This window comes from Manis pentadactyla, chromosome 11, assembly GCF_030020395.1.
Source record: "Manis pentadactyla isolate mManPen7 chromosome 11, mManPen7.hap1, whole genome shotgun sequence".
Taxonomy (NCBI): Eukaryota; Metazoa; Chordata; class Mammalia; order Pholidota; family Manidae; genus Manis; species Manis pentadactyla.
In genome coordinates, this window is record NC_080029.1 from 41,752,672 (window position 1) to 41,764,910 (window position 12,239).

Sequence of the window (12,239 nt, forward strand, 5' to 3'; positions counted from 1 at the left end):
TAGAATATGAGAGTGGCCCCTGGCTGGCAGCCAGCAACAAACTAGATTCTCCCACAGCCTGAATGAGCTTGGGAACTGATTCTTCCACCCAGAGCCTCCAGATAAGAACCCAGCCAAGCCCACAAGGACCTCTGACTTACAAAATGGTGAGCTAATATATGGGTGTTGCTTTTAGCTGCTAAATTTGTGGTAATTTGTTTTGCAGCAATAGAAAACAAATGTAGAAGGAGATCAGGGGATCGTTGAAGGAGATGAAGAGCCCCAAAGGCATTCAGAGTAATAAATGCATCCCTGGAACAAGCTTCCTCCTTAAAGGGAAGGAGCTGCCTAAAGCTGGGAATAATGTCTGGGCAGATGTATAAATTCTGAGGTAATTCTTAATATGTTATTTTACAGCCATGTTCTATCTGCTGTTTTTGAATCTGCTCTTCAGAATCTACTCCTCTGCTCTGAACACACCCTGGGAGGAGGACAATGAAATTGGTGAGCCGCTCTGAGCAGGTATCATCACACAGTACCAGTACTTTGGGTGTCTTTGTCCCTTCATGTCCCACACGTGTCCCTCTGCCTTTCCAGGACACGAGGGCTGTGAGAATGCACTCTCTGGGACGCCTGCTCTTGCTGCACCATTAGTCACTCCCGACCAGCTCCTCCAGCCCCACTAAAACTAAACATAGTGCGCAACCACCTGTTTGTCAGTGGACCCACGGCATCCTCTCCCCGGAGACGGAAACAAGGGTGGTCCAGGGAGGCCCCTACCAGACAACTTGGAAGGGATATCACTGGACTCCAGGGCGAGAGATCCATGACCAGGGATCCACATAAAAAACCCAGCAGGACCTAACAAAATAAGACAGTCACAGGAAATGCTTGGTGAAAAGTAATTACATATGTATAGACTGGCCCAACTTCATTTTTGGGGGAAGAATCATACAGGCCTGAGTCATTCTAAAAGATTAGATACATACCTATTGGATCTGCACTTTGATCCCATTTATTGTTCTGAAATCTCATCTACTGGAATTTCAGCCTTATTTTATTGGGTATTGACTTCTTCACAGCACTGACACTATCCCTCTCCCTACTTCTTGAAACTTTCAGTTTTCCTGATACCAGCTTCTCTTCCCTACTACATTTCTGGTTTCTTCTTCTCTTTCTCTTTTAGAGATTCTCTGCCTCCACTCAGCCTTAAATCTGGTGTTCCACGTGACCCATCAGTGACCGGCTCCTCCTTCTGTCCATCTGTCCTGGGTTATCTCATTCTCTCCTATGGCTTGGTTTCAGCACTATACATGCTGATGATTCCTGAATGTCTATCCCTAACCCATTCCTCTGTCTTGAGCTATAGAGATGTACATACAACCATCTCCTGGACACTGCAATTAGGATATGTCACTGCTACCACTAACTCAATGTTGTCTGTTTCCCAAACCATGTTCTTCCTCTTTCATCCCTTCTGGCTTAACAATATCACATGCACCAAATGCTAACTATAAATCTACCTATTGTGGATATCAAATTCTCATCCTTACACCCTGAGACCCAAGTTACTCAGGTCAATAATAAGTAGTTAACATTTAATGAGGAACAGTAAACCACCTTAGCTTTGAGCAAAAGAAATAAAGAGAGCAAGAAAAAGAAAAACCAGTTTCAGAGTATCATTAGCTGGTAGGGATACAGGTGAGCAGTGCTTCCTTGATCAAATCTTTATGCCAATAGGAACAGAGTTCTCACAGGGAAATCCACTTTAGATGAGGCATAGTCTGGCACTGACAGGATCATCCTCTTCTACAACTTCTCTCAACCTAGTCATAGGCCCTCATGCTTCTCCACAAATGGTAAAAGCTTGGTCCTTGGATGATTCCAAGTCAGGACCCTAGCAATTTTCGTAACCAAACAGCCAATTCCTCAGCAGCTGTAGATTCCTAGCAAGGTTCCAGGATTTCCTAGAACATGTAGCCCATAGACAGGGCTTCCCCCACTGCTCCAGGTCCATTTGTGCTTATTTCTATCTTTTGCACAAGCAAAGAAGATAATATACACACACCTCTTCTTACTATTTCATTTAATTACAATATAATCCTACACATGCAAACACGAAAACAGCAATCATGTTTTATTCCAGGTTCTAACTGCATGTAGCAATCATGTGCTATCACTAAATTATTTCCATCTAGCATACATAGCGCCATTATTCCAGCATGCCAAAGGCCCACCTGCAGCTTCCCACCCCCATCAGAAAAGCCAGTTCAAGTTTCATATACTTGCTCTGCACTCTCATGTAGTAGGACTCCCTGTAAATACGCACATACATACATACATTCTACACCCCAAATCTGTGTGAGCTCAGCTCCCCTTCTGCTTCCCATTCCCACCAACAACCCAGACCCTGAGATGATGAGTGTTCGCTCACCACACTCCTCTTTCTTTTGTGCAAAGGGACATTCTCAGCTGGGCTGTCTCCTTAACCATTTCCTGTTCCTCCGATTCTATTTTCTACAGACAGAGCCCTTATTAACCTCTTTTCTTCTTTAATAATACCTTAAGCTAGTCTCATTAGCAGCAATCAACAGCCTATTTCTTAGTATTTGAACCCCTCCCCAAAAAATACAGAGTGAAAAAGGGAAAGAGAAGAACATCCTTTTTCCTGTGTTCCTCCTGAAACTCCTTTCTCCCTCTAGGAATGGTGCTTTCTTTGCCTTACTCTCTCCCAACTCTTTTTCTACATCATATCATTGGAAACGAGCCTGAAGATTAGTCAAGTCATGTATATAAAAATGAACAGTAGAGAAAGACAACACAAGATATTTAGGTGGCGAGTTACTAGGCACTGGGGTCAGCAAATGCTTGAATTTTTGCTTTTGCTCTTCAAAGTTTGTGCTGTTGGGTATATTCCAAGCTAGTACTCAAGCCATTACCAGGCGGGTCATCTCAGTAAGTTTTTCTTTAATTTTTTTCCCAAAGATGTTATCAATCAAGCGTTCCCAAAGGCTCATGGGCTATTAGCAAAGCAAAAGGGAGCGTCAGTGTCTCAGCCTCAGGATCACCACCTGCTGCAGGAAGCCGGAACGGAACCAGCAGGCGTTGGCCTTGCACTGTGTCTTTGAGAAAAAGCCTGAGAGCGCGCTGAGGACTGAAAACAACCAGCATGACATGACCATTTAAAAAAGAAATCCTGGAGCATTCCAGAAACATGAAGACAAGCTCAGTACTGTGCAGCCGAAGGAAAGATCTCCTCTGGGACTAGTTCACGGAGAGGAGAGAAATGACTCATGTGAAGTGGCTGTCTGACAGAGAACAATCACAGACTTTTTTTTTTTTTTTTTTAAAGAGCTGAGCTGCATGCTCACTAGTCTTACATGCAAAGGTTGAACGTAATATGTAACAGAAAAAAATAAATATGTTTTCCAACTGTCTCCACATGGCCAGCTGCCAACCTGCCTAGCCTGGGTGTGAGTCTCGCCCTAAAGTTAGCAGAGAGATGGACTGCATGTTTTTGTTGTTTTAATTAGTGTTGCATGCTAGCCATTTTAGCTGTGAAAGGCACTGAAGTTTAACAGGAAGGACAACCAATTGTGGGCTGAGTTTGGGATTATATATAAACTCACTTCTCCTATCCAACAGAAGCAAAAAGGAAATCTCTCTTAGCTTCAGTTTTCTGATTTATAAAGTAGGAAAAATAATTATTCTGCTTCAATGCTGGGTTTTACTGTTATTCAGGTCTCATTTAAATGTCACCTCTTTAGAATAAGACACTCTATTGAAAGGACCTCCCTCCAACTGTATGCCACTTTCTGTCACATCACCCAGTTCCAGTTCTTTTCCAAAACTGCTTTTTGTTTGTTCCCTGTCTCCCCCAATTAGAGTATAAGGTCTAAAGATAAGGACATTTTGTCTTTGCTGATTCATTTAATAAATAGTGTTTAGTGGCTTCTGGGTGCCAGACACTGTTGGGTGCACTGGGGATTAGCAATAAAGTAAGGGGATTAAGGCCCTGTTTTCTAATGAAGAAGTCAGGCCTTGAAAAATAAGCAAACTAACATGTCCAGTGATAATAGGTGCTTTGAAGAAGAATTAAGTAGAATAAAGGAATAAAAATGGGTCATTAGTGGGTACAATTTATACAAGGTGGTCAGGAAAGGCCTGAAGGTAACGTTTTAATAGAGACCTGGAGAAAGTGAAAGAGCAAGACCTGCAGAGATACCTGGAGCTGGAGTATTGTCCCAAAAGAATGAGCGCTAAGGGCAAAGGCCTGGCTTGGTCACTCCCGGAAGAGCAGGGGCACTGTGGCTGGAGAGGAGTATGTGAGGGGCATGGTGGGAGGGGATGGAAAGGGAGCCCAGATCATGGGAGAACATGTAATTCATGGTAAGGACTTGGGATGTTTGCTGAGTGAGATGGGGAGATGGGCTGGTTTTGCATGAACTGACTTCTGTTTTATGGGGCTGGCTGTGGCAGCTGTGTGGAGAACAGATTGAGGAGGGGTTTGAGAGGAAGCCACTTGACCCATGGAGGTTATAGCAATGATCCAGACAAGGAATAAGGGTTCTTTAATGGGTAGTAGAAATGGTGGTAGTGAGAAGGGTTTTGATTCCAGATATTTTTAAGGTAGAGGCTACAGGATTTCCTGACAGATTAAATGTAGAGGACAAGGAAGGGAGTAGGGAGAGAGAAGTCTCAAGAATATCTCCCAGGTTTTGAGCTGAACAACTGGAACAGAGATGGGGAGCTTAGGGGAGGAGAAGAAGAAGGGTGGAGGCAGAGATGAGGCATTGCATTTAGACATACTAGTTAATTTTGAGATGTCTATAAAAAATCCAGGTGGAAATGTTGAATAAGTTAGCTATACTGTCTCAGAAATTCAAAGGAAGATGAAGAAGCTGGAGATATAAATTTGGGCAACACCCACAAATAGATAAAATTTAAGACCATCTCTTTCACCATTGTATCACTGAAGCCCAGCACAGCATGGATGCTCAATAAATATTTGTTGAATGAATGAATGTTATGAAGACCAAATAAGATAATGGGTATAAAAGTGTTTTTCAAACTATAAATCCCTCTGCAAATAAAAGGTTATGTGCAATATTATAATAAGATTATCTTACAAACAGAAAAGCTTTGAATGAGCAAAAGAGATTTAGCAAAAGTACAACTAGAAATCTTGTCTCTCACAGAAACAAACTCCAGATGGCTTCTTTCCTCCTCCCTGCTTTGATATTTGAAGTAGATACTGTCTAATACTGTAATTAAGGATAGCAAAGCACCATAAAAAAGAGATGAATGCTAGTGAAATACAGCAATTTTTTTTCTAATAATGGCTCTTCAAATTGTCAAAAATATTTCCATAGCAATTTTTCAAACTGCCTCAGAAGGAACTCTACCTTCAAAAGGTAACTCTAAAACTACATGGGTTTCATATGGACTTTTCCACCCCAGATCACTCCATAATTATAAATTCAATTTGCATTAAATACAAAATAGTATGGATTTCCATCTATTAGCCTTTTAAGTCACAGCCTGATATTTTCATTTAAAAAAAAGGGGGTTGCTTGATGAATCCTATTGGGGAAACTATTGCTTAGGGCTTAAGCAACTATCCCACTAAAATTCTCTGGGATTTTTAAAAACATAATAGAAATTAGAAGCCACAAGTTATATTCCCTCTACTGGTTATGGAAATATAACAAAGTTAAGGGTTTTCTGTCTATGAAAGCTGAGTGTTGCGATATGAAGACTTAAAATTTTTCTGGACCAAGAAAAGGGATAGGTAGTGGATGGGTGAATGAATGGATGGTTGGGTAGATGGATGGGAAGAAGTGAGGGCTGGGAGAAAGAGAGGCAGACAGACATGAGAGTAGAGGAAAATGAGATATTCAGTCTGACTTTTGACTAGGGGCCAAAATAGTTCAATAAGGTAAGGATAGTCTTTTTAACAGTTGATTGGTATAGTTCATATCCCTATTTGAAAAGTAAACATTGATGATTATTTCACAAGATACACAAAAATTAAATTGAAATGGATCATAAATGTTAAGTCTAAGAACTGAATCTATAAAACATGTAGAAGAGAACAAAGTAAAAATTTTTTTTGCTTAGCTTTAGGCAAAGAATTCTTAGGACACAAGAAGCGAGTCAAAAAAAATTCATATATTAAACTTCATCAAATTTTACATAGCTTTTGAAAATCACCAGTAAGAAATTGAGAAATCGAGGTGGGGCGGAAGATGGCGGCGTGAGTAGAGCAGCGGAAATCTCCTCCCAAAACAACATATATCTATGAAAATATAACAAAGACAACCCTTCCTAGAATAAAGACCAGAGGACACAGGACAATATCCAGACCACATCCACACCTGAGAGAACCCAGCGCCTCGCGAAGGGGGTAAGATACAAGCCCCGGCCCCGCGGGAGCCGAGCGCCCCTCCCCCCAGCTCCCGGCGGGAGAAGAGCAGGCAGAGCAGGAGGGAGACGGAGCCCAGGACTGCCGAACACCCAGCCCCAGCCATCCGGGCCAGAGTGTAGGGCCCTCGATACTGGGAAAACAGGGCAGCAAGAACAGTGAGCAGGCACTGGAGGCTGGGCGACAGAGGACATAAGAAAAGCGCGCGACCATTTTTTTTTTTTGCTTTTTTGCTGCTTTGTTTTGGCGAGCGCTGTTTGGAAGTCTTAAAGGGACAGGGACCCCAATATTAGGGAAACAGGGCAGAAAGACCGGTGAGCAGAGGCCTGAGGCTGGCACCGGAGAATAAAGAAAAACGAACGACCACCTTTTTTTTTTTTTTTTTTAAATAAAAATTTTTTTTTTTTTTTAATTAAAAAAATTTTTTTTCTTGTTTTTTTTTGTGGTCGTTGTTTTGTTTTGGCGGGTGCTTTTTGGAAGTCTTAAAGGGGCAGGGCGGGCCACTTAATTCAGAGGTAGGGAATCCGGGACCTCTGGGCACCCTAACCCCTGGGCTGCAGGGAGCAGGGAGGCCCCTTACGGAGATAAATAGCCTCCCAGCAGCTCCTGCTCCAACGCGACTCCACCATTTTGGAGCAGCTGCCCGAGCCAGGCCACGCCCACAGCAACAGCGGAGATTAACTCCATAGCAGCCGGGCAGGAAGCAGAAACCCTGTCTGCGCGCAGCTGCGCAGCACAAGCCACTAGAGGCCGCTGTTCTCCCAGGAGAGGAGGGCCACAAACCAACAAGAAAGGAAGTCCTTCCAGCCGTCACTCGTCCCAGTTCTGCAGACTATTCCTATCACCATGAAAAGGCAAAGCTACAGGCAGACAAAGATCACAGAGACAACACCAGAGAAGGAGACAGACCTAACCAGTCTTCCTGACAAAGAATTCAAAATAAGAATCATAAACATGCTGACAGAGATGCAGAGAAATACGCAAGAAAAATGGGATGAAGTCCGGAAAGAGATCACAGATGCCAGAAAGGAGATCGCAGAAATGAAACAAACTCTGGAAGGGTTTATAAGCAGAATGGATAGAATGCAAGAGGCCATTGATGGAATTGAAATCAGAGAACAGGAACGCATGGAAGCTGACATAGAGAGAGACAAAAGGATCTCCAGGAATGAAACAATATTAAGAGAACTGTGTGACCAATCTAAAAGGAGCAATATCCGTATTATAGGGGTCCCAGAAGAAGAAGAGAGAGGCAAAGAGATGGAAAGTATCTTAGAAGAAATAATTGCTGAAAACTTCCCCACACTGGGGGAGGAAGTAATCAAACAGACCACGGAAATACACAGAACCCCCAACAGAAAGGATCCAAGAAGGGCAACACCAAGACACATAATAATTAAAATGGCAAAGATCAAGGACAAGGAAAGAGTGTTAAAGGCAGCTAGAGAGAAAAAGGTCACCTATAAAGGAAAACCCATCAGGCTAACGTCAGATTTCTCAACAGAAACCCTACAGGCCAGAAGAGAATGGCATGATATATTTAATACAATGAAACAGAAGGGCCTTGAACCAAGGATACTGTATCCAGCACGACTATCATTCAAATATGACGGTGGGATTAAACAATTCCCAGACAAACAAAAGCTGAGGGAATTTGCTTTCCACAAACCACCTCTACAGAACATCTTACAGGGACTGCTCTAGATGGGAGCACTCCTAGAAGGAGCACAGCACAAAACACCCAACATATGAAGAATCGAGGAGGAGGAACAAGAAGGGAGAGAAGAAAAGAATCTCCAGACAGTGTATATAACAGCTCAATAAGCGAGCTAAGTTAGGCAGTAAGATACTAAAGAGGCTAACCTTGAACCTTTGGTAACCACGAATTTAAAGCCTGCAATGGCAATAAGTACATATCTTTCAATAGTCACCCTAAATGTTAATGGGTTGAATGCACCAATCAAAAGACACAGAGTAACAGAATGGATAAAAAAGCAAGACCCATCTATATGCTGCTTACAAGAAACTCACCTCAAACCCAAAGACATGTACAGACTAAAAGTCAAGGGATGGAAAAACATATTTCAAGCAAACAACAGTGAGAAGAAAGCAGGGGTTGCAGTACTAATATCAGACAAAATAGACTTCAAAACAAAGAAAGTAACAAGAGATAAAGAAGGACACTACATAATGATAAAGGGCTCAGTCAAACAAGAGGATATAACCATTCTAAATATATATGCACCCAACACAGGAGCACCAGCATATGTGAAACAAATACTAACAGAACTAAAGGGGGATATAGACTGCAATGCATTCATTCTAGGAGACTTCAACACACCACTCACCCCAAAGGATAGATCCACTGGGCAGAAAATAAGTAAGGACACGGAAGCACTGAACAACACAGTAGAGCAGATGGACCTAATAGACATCTATAGAACTCTACATCCAAAAGCAGCGGGATATACATTCTTCTCAAGTGCACATGGAACATTCTCCAGAATAGACCACATACTAGGCCACAAAAAGAGCCTCAGAAAATTCCAAAAGATTGAAATCCTACCAACCAACTTTTCAGACCACAAAGGCATAAAACTAGAAATAAACTGTACAAAGAAAGCAAAGAGGCTCACGAACACATGGAGGCTTAACAACATGCTCCTAAATAATCAATGGATCAATGACCAAATCAAAATGGAGATCCAGCAATATATGGAAACAAATGACAACAACAACACTAAGCCCCAACTTCTGTGGGACACAGCAAAAGCAGTCTTAAGAGGAAAGTATATAGCAATCCAAGCATATTTAAAAAAGGAAGAGCAATCCCAAATGAATGGTCTAATGTCACAATTATCGAAATTGGAAAAAGAAGAACAGATGAGGCCTAAGGTCAGCAGAAGGAGGGACATAATAAAGATCAGAGAAGAAATAAATAAAATTGAGAAGAATAAAACAATAGCAAAAATCAATGAAACCAAGAGCTGGTTCTTCGAGAAAATAAACAAAATAGATAAGCCTCTAGCCAGACTTATTAAGAAGAAAAGAGAGTCAACACAAATCAACAGTATCAGAAACGAGAAAGGAAAAATCACGACGGACCCCACGGAAATGCAAAGAATTATTGGAGAATACTATGAAAACCTATATGCTAACAAGCTGGGAAACCTAGGAGAAATGGACAACTTCCTAGAAAAATATAACCTTCCAAGATTGACCCAGGAAGAAACAGAAAATCTAAACAGACCAATTACCAGCAATGAAATTGAAGAGGTAATCAAAAAACTACCAAAGAACAAAACCCCCGGGCCAGATGGATTTACCTCGGAATTTTATCAGACATACAGGGAAGACATAATACCCATTCTCCTTAAAGTTTTCCAAGAAATAGAAGAGGAGGGGATACTCCCAAACTCATTCTATGAAGCTAACATCACCCTAATACCAAAACCAGGCAAAGACCCCACCAAAAAAGAAAACTACAGACCAATATCCCTGATGAACGTAGATGCAAAAATACTCAACAAAATATTAGCAAACCGAATTCAAAAATACATCAAAAGGATCATACACCATGACCAAGTGGGATTCATTCCAGGGATGCAAGGATGGTACAACATTCGAAAGTCCATCAACATCATCCACCACATCAACAAAAAGAAAGACAAAAACCACATGATCATCTCCATAGATGCTGAAAAAGCATTTGACAAAGTTCAACATCCATTCATGTTAAAAACTCTCAGCAAAATGGGAATAGAGGGCAAGTACCTCAACATAATAAAGGCCATCTATGATAAACCCACAGCCAACATTATATTGAACAGCGAGAAGCTGAAAGCATTTCCTCTGAGATCGGGAACTAGACAGGGATGCCCACTCTCTCCACTGTTATTTAACATAGTACTGGAGGTCCTAGCCACGGCAATCAGACAAAATAAAGAAATACAAGGAATCCAGATTGGTAAAGAAGAAGTTAAACTGTCACTATTTGCAGATGACATGATACTGTACATAAAAAACCCTAAAGACTCCACCCCAAAACTACTAGAACTGATATCGGAATACAGTAAAGTTGCAGGATACAAAATCAACACACAGAAATCTGTGGCTTTCCTATATACTAACAATGAACCAACAGAGAGAGAAATCAGGAAAACAACTCCATTCACAATTGCATCAAAAAAAATAAAATACCTAGGAATAAACCTAACCAAAGAAGTGAAAGACTTATACTCTGAAAACTACAAGTCACTCTTAAGAGAAATTAAAGGGGACACTAACAGATGGAAACTCATCCCATGCTCGTGGCTAGGAAGAATTAATATCGTTAAAATGGCCATCCTGCCCAAAGCAATATACAGATTTGATGCAATCCCTATGAAACTACCAGCAACATTCTTCAATGAACTGGAACAAATAATTCAAAAATTCATATGGAAACACCAAAGACCCCGAATAGCCAAAGCAATCCTGAGAAAGAAGAATAAAGTAGGGGGGATCTCACTCCCCAACTTCAAGCTCTACTATAAAGCCATAGTAATCAAGACAATTTGGTACTGGCACAAGAGCAGAGCCACAGACCAATGGAACAGACTAGAGAATCCAGACATTAACCCAGACATATATGGTCAATTAATATTTGATAAAGGAGCCATGGACATACAATGGCGAAATGACAGTCTCTTCAACAGGTGGTGCTGGCAAAACTGGACAGCTACATGTAGGAGAATGAAACTGGACCATTGTCTAACCCCATATACAAAAGTAAACTCAAAATGGATCAAAGACCTGAATGTAAGCCATGAAACCATTAAACTCCTGGAAGAAAACATAGGCGAAAACCTCTTAGACATAAACATGAGTGACCTCTTCTTGAACATATCTCCCCGGGCAAGGAAAACAACAGCAAAAATGAGTAAGTGGGACTATATTAAGCTGAAAAGCTTCTGTACAGCAAAAGACACCATCAATAGAACAAGAAGGATCCCTACAGTATGGGAGAATATATTTGAAAATGACACATCCGATAAAGGCTTGACGTCCAGAATATATAAGGAGCTCTCACGCCTCAACAAACAAAAAACAAATAACCCAATTAAAAAATGGGCAGAGGAACTGAACAGACAGTTCTCCAAAAAAGAAATACAGATGGCCAACAGACACATGAAAAGATGCTCCACATCGCTAATTATCAGAGAAATGCAAATTAAAACTACAATGAGGTATCACCTCACACCAGTAAGGATGGCTGCCATCCAAAAGACAAACAACAACAAATGTTGGCGAGGCTGTGGAGAAAGGGGAACCCTCCTACACTGCTGGTGGGAATGTAAGTTAGTTCAACCATTGTGGAAAGCAGTATGGAGGTACATCAAAATGCTCAAAACAGACTTACCATTTGACCCAGGAATTGCACTCCTAGGAATTTACCCTAAGAATGCAGCAATCAAGTTTGAGAAAGACAGATGCACCCCTATGTTTATTGCAGCACTATTTACAATAGCCAAGAATTGGAAGCAACCTAAATGTCCATCAATAGATGAATGGATAAAGAAGATGTGGTACATATACACAATGGAATACTACTCAGCCATAAGAAAAGGGCAAATCCAATCATTTGCAGCAACATGGATGGAGCTGGAGGGTATTATGCTCAGTGAAACAAGCCAAGCGGAGAAAGAGAAATACCAAATGATTTCACTTATCTGTGGAATATAAGAACAAAGGAAAAACTGAAGGAACAAAACAGCAGCAGAATCACAGAACTCAAGAATGGACTAACAGGTACCAAAGGGAAAGGGACTGGGGAGGATGGGTGGGAAGGGAGGGA

General features: G+C 41.3%; 1 long non-coding RNA gene across 1 annotated transcript; it reads left to right on the forward strand.

The window, feature by feature from the left end:
• Positions 1-48: 48 nt before the first annotated feature.
• On the forward strand, positions 49-3,284 carry LOC130679417 (uncharacterized). The gene is made up of 3 exons (XR_008992362.1): positions 49-146; positions 397-483; positions 2,965-3,284. It is a non-coding gene; the product is annotated as an uncharacterized LOC130679417 (long non-coding RNA).
• The last annotated feature ends 8,955 nt before the right edge of the window (positions 3,285-12,239 follow it).